Here is a 6,000-nt window from a genome sequence, read left to right on the forward strand (position 1 = left end):
GTCATACAAACAATATAGTGGCTCCCACACAGCCCTCCATGCAGTATAATGACCCCCACTAGTCATACAAACAATATAATAACTCCCACACAGCCCTCCATGCAGTATAATGACCCCCACTAGTCATACAAACAATATAGTGGCTCCCACACAGCCCTCCATGCAGTATAATGACCCCCACTAGTCATACAAACAATATAACTCCCACACAGCCCTCCATGCAGTATAATGACCCCCACTAGTCATACAAACAATATAGTGGCTCCCACACAGCCCTCCATGCAGTATAATGACCCCCACTAGTCATACAAACAATATAGTGGCTCCCACACAGCCCTCCATGCAGTATAATGACCCCCACTAGTCATACAAACAATATAATAACTCCCACACAGCCCTCCATGCAGTATAATGACCCCCACTAGTCATACAAACAATATAGTGGCTCCCACACAGCCCTCCATGCAGTATAATGACCCCCACTAGTCATACAAACAATATAGTGGCTCCCACACAGCCCTCCATGCAGTATAATGACCCCCACTAGTCATACAAACAATATAGTGGCTCCACCCCAGCCCCGCCTCCAGGCTCCACCCCACGAACTGTCCACAGTCCCACCGCTCTCTCTTGGAAAATCTCCACTTCTCACCTATCACACATTGACAGTTCCCATCACCAGATCACAGATATAGCTGCAGCTTTTGTTTTGGCCAAAAGATTTTTTAAGCCGCCACCATAACACGGTAGACACTTTTGGCCGGGCCCTGCCCTGCTGTAACCTACTAAATATTTGTTAAAATATGCAATACAATTTAGGTATATTTTTATTTATTTTTCAATTTTTAAAATGACCTATAATACTGCATACAAGGAACAAATACCACAGCACTATGACCAGATGACATATTACCACCACAGTGATCGAATAATATAAAATACAAGGAACAAATACCGCTACACCATGACCAGACCGCATATTACCACCAATGACTGAATACTACAATACTGATCAGTAATAAAAAACCCCCACAATACTATCACCATCAGTGCCATTATACACAGGAGATCTGTAATTAGTAAGCAGTGTCTGTGTACAGGTAATACAGTGATCACCGGTGACATTATACACAGGAGCTCTGTATATAATGTATAGGTAATACAGTGATCACTGGTGACATTGTACACAGGACCTCTGTATATAGTATACAGTGTATAGTGTCAGTGTATAGGTAACACTGACTCACCAGTGACGTCTCTAGGTGAAGTCCTTCATCTTTCATCCAGCACAGACCGCCATCACTTCATCCAGCCAGGACTCGTCTCTGCAGGAAATAACACAGTTATCTCGAGTTCCGCTTGTAGAGCACATTATTTAATTTTCCCAGCCTCTACATTACACCACATGAAGAAGGCAACATAGTATCACTCTACACAGTAACAGGACCGCCCCCCCATTTAAAACAGTATACTCAAAAAATAAAATAAATGCATCACTGCAATAATAATATCCCTTAATTAGCCCCTATGGTAATATTCGCCATCCTAGCCCCCGTGTGTCTCATTCCAGGCTCCAGCCATATGTTCTCCCATCCTGCCCTCATGAGTATCCATTCTGCCCCATATGATCTCCCCATCCTGCCCCATCTGTCTCCATCGTATCCATCCTGCCCCATCTGTCTCCAATCCTGCCCCATCTGTCTCTATTCTGCCTCATCTGTTTCCAATCCTGCCCCATCTGTGTCCAGCACTCTGCCCCATCTGTTTCCAATCCTGCCCCATCTGTTTCCAATCCTGCCCCATCTGTTTCCAATCCTGCCCCATCTGTTTCCAATCCTTCCCCATGCCCCATCTGTTTCCAATCCTGCCCCATCTGTCCCCATTCTGCCCCATCTGTTTCCAATCCTGCCCCATCTGTTTCCAATCCTGTCCCATCTGTGTCCAGCACTCTGCCCCATCTGTTTCCAATCCTGCCCCATCTCTGTCCATCACTCTGCCCCATCTCTGTCCATCACTCTGCCCCATCTCTGTCCAGCACTCTGCCCCATCTCTGTCCAGCACTCTGCCCCATCTCTGTCCAGCACTCTGCCCCATCTCTGTCTAGCACTCTGCCCCATCTCTGTCCAGCACTCTGCCCCATCTCTGTCCAGCACTCTGCCCCATCTCTGTCCAGCTTTTTGCCTCTGTGTCCAGCGTTTTGCCCCTGTGTCCAGCGTTTTGCCCCTGTGTCCAGCTTTCTTCCCTGGGCCCCCTGGATTGCCGCTCTCAAGAAAAAAAAAAAAAAAGAAGTTCTTCTTACCTGGCCGTGCTCCTGCGGCGGGCAAAGTCTCCATGCAATGACGTCAGACGCCGGCGACATGCACGCACGCTGCGGCTGACGTCAGCTGCCAGCCTCAGATTGGCTGGCGGCTGTTACCTATTGACGTGCGGGCTCGCGCCCGCACGTCAATAGCTTTAAACAGCTGCAGCGTCGGCGCTAAGGGCCCGGTGAGCAGATGAGACGGGGCCCGATGCGGGCCCCCTCTGCCCACCGGGCCCCCATACGCCAGTCACGGCCGTCATACCCTGATGGCGGCCCTGATTCGGCACCCCATAGTCCTCCATATAGTATAATGCACCCCCATATTCCTCCAAACAGTATAATGCACCCCCATAGTCCTCCATACAGTATAATGCACCCCCCATATTCCTCCATACAGGATAATGCACCTCCATAAAGTATAATGCACCCCCATGGTCCTCCATACAGTATAATGCACCCCCCATATTCCTCCATACAGGATAATACACCTCCATAAAGTATAATGCACCCCCATGGTCCTCCATACAGTATAATGCACCCCCCATAGTTCTCCATATAGTATAATGCATCTCCATAGTCCTCCTGTAACAGTCATGACTTTTATTGTTTAAGATTATGGTACTCATTTTTATTATGTATACCCCTTTTCACGTGTAAAGAGCCATGGAATAAATGGTGCTATGATAATAAATAATAATAATGCACTTCCATAGTTCTCCATATAGTATAATGCACTCACCATAGCCCTCCATATAGTATAATGCACCCTCCATAGTCCTCCATTTAGTATAATGCACTCCCCATAGTCCTCCATATAGTATAATGCACCCTCCATAGTCCTTCATATAGTATAATGCACTCACCATAGTCCTCCATATAGTATAATGCACCCTCCATAGTCCTCCATATAGTATAATGCACTCACCATAGTCCTCCATATAGTATAATGCACCCTCCATAGTCCTCCATATAGTATAATGCACTCACCATAGTCCTCTATATAGTATAATGCACTCACCATAGCCCTCCATATAGTATAATGCACCCTCCATAGTCCTCCATTTAGTATAATGCACTCCCCATAGTCCTCCATATAGTATAATGCACTCACCATAGTCCTCCATATAGTATAATGCACCCTCCATAGTCCTTCATATAGTATAATGCACTCACCATAGTCCTCCATATAGTATAATGCACTCCCCATAATCCTCCATATGAGCTGTTATTAATAGTCTGGGAACATTTTGGGATATTGCCCCTTGTCCCAGATTACTAAAATCAGCCCCCAGCTGCGAGCTTTCTCTCTGCTGGTTATGAAAATTAAGCAGGAGCCCATTTTTAAAAATTGTATTTGTATTCTTCATTTTACACATATTGTACACAGCAGGTGCTGAATACAACTCCCATCATTGTCACCTGGTCATGCTGAGCTCAGGGAGACCAGGTGACAATGATGAAAGCTGCCTTCAGTAGCTGGCGCCTGGGATCAGCGTATACTGTACCGCTGGTTCCCAGGAGCCGGTACGTGTCACGCTGATGTCATCCATGTGTCATCAGTGTGCACGTGCATGGCGCACATTTATCCGTGCTGTGCAAAAAAACCTGACATGTACCGGAATCCCCAGGACGTGTGAAGGAGGCCTAACTGTGATAATTTTGAGGACAGATAAAAAGCTCATTATGGGCTCAATAGAAAATCCATTAGCCAGTACACAGTTCTGTGAGGCCCCTCATACAGGATCAGAGCGCTCCTATCTTCCTGATAACATCTCAGGTGTTTTGAGCAATCATTTCGTTTCTTGATCCTGAGACCGCTTTAATCCACAAAATTTGCATGGCGTCTCAGTTCCTGTCAAATAATAGAAAAAAAAGTTTAAAGAGAACCAGATTTGACCAATATGAGATAAGGCCAACACCTTTCAGGCTTTATATGCTGCATTCTATAATGCCGTATTTCTGCAACCGACCCGACCTGTAATAGAAGAAAAATAACTTTTATTATACTCACCTGGGGGTCGGTCCGGTCCGATGGGTGTCGCTGGTCTTAGTCCGGCACCTCCCTTCTTCTTGCGATGCGGTCCGCCTTGTTGCTTCAGGTGGATGACGTGTCCCTACAGTACGTCATCTTCACAGCCTCCCCGATATCGCGCTCCTGCGCAGGCGTACTTCTCTGTCCTGTTGTGGGAAGAGCAAAGTACTGCAGTGCGCAGGCACCAGGAAAGGTCAGAGAGGCCCAGTGCCTGCGCACGGCAGTACTGCTAAAGGACAGGGGGCGTACAATTATTGACCCTCCATCACTGAGGGAAGGGTCAAAGGCGCATTTCAGGAACGGAGTCCCGGTTGTCACTTTTCCTCACGTTCCTCTGTGTAAATCATTACATAAAACACTGACTTTTGATATGTTAATGGTGACGTCATCGTTCCATACGAACACCAGAGTGATGGTTCCCTCAGCAGCAATGATTTTGTCACCACGACGTGAAGCTTTGTAGTGAAATCTTCCAGACGGCCATCTATAAACCTCAGGCATTAGTGGTAGTGCGGGGTCTGTTCACTATGAAGGATTAGGGAAAGTTAAACATGTAAGAAGTGACTAAATCCTACAAATAATGACTCAGAAGTAGAGAGGAGATCTCATCGTCTCCTCCTTCCCGGCCTTATTATATCAGACAGCTGGATACAGGGGCATAACAAATCTGAGGGTGAGATCGCGACCAGGCCCGCGCAGGAGAAGGCCCATCGACGCCTATTTCAGCATTAACGGAGGAAGCGATCAGGAGATGGATATTATTACCGGAAAGGGCCAAGGATGGGGGACATTATACCAGAAAGGGGCCCAAAATAGAGGACATTATACCAAGAAGTGACCCAGGATAGAGGACTTTATACCAAGAAAGGGCCCAGGATGGGGGACAATAATTCAGTATGGGGCCCAGGATGGGGAACAATAATTCAGGAATGTGCTCAGAACGGGGGACTTCAATTCAGGAGCGGGCTAGAATGGGGACATTTTTACAGCAAGAAGACAGGATGGGGGTCATTATTACATGGGGGTCAAATACACATATTTCTTATAGGTTCTAGAATGCTACAAGGCCCTAAATAACTGACCAATATGAAGCTGAAATGTCTAGCCCAGAAAGGGGTACACCCTGTCGCGGTGGGATGGCCTTCACGCTTTATGTTATAAACATGTACTATTATGATTTATTTATGTACTTACTCCAGGGTATATTCTCATTTTGTAGTAGATAGCACAGAATCCACCATTCACAATAGGTGATGTCACAGCTCACCTCCTCCTCCTGTACAAAGACTGTTAACACCTCTATATACAGTAGATAACAGAGGATCCACCATTCACAATAGGTGATGTCACAGCTCACCTCCTCCTCCTGTACAATGACTGATAACACCTCTATATACAGTAGATAACAGAGGATCCACCATTCACAATAGATGATGTCACAGCTCACCTCCTCCTCCTGTACAATGACTGATAACACCTCTATATACAGTATATAACACAGGATCCACCATTCCCAATAGATGATGTCACAGCTCACCTCCTCCTCCTGTACAATGACTGATAACACCTCTATATACAATAGATAACACAGGATCCACCATTCACAATAGATGATGTCACAGCTCACCTCCTCCTCCTGTACAATGACTGATAACACCTCTATATA

This window comes from Ranitomeya imitator, chromosome 1 (genome assembly GCF_032444005.1).
Source record: "Ranitomeya imitator isolate aRanImi1 chromosome 1, aRanImi1.pri, whole genome shotgun sequence".
NCBI classification, from domain to species: domain Eukaryota; kingdom Metazoa; phylum Chordata; class Amphibia; order Anura; family Dendrobatidae; genus Ranitomeya; species Ranitomeya imitator.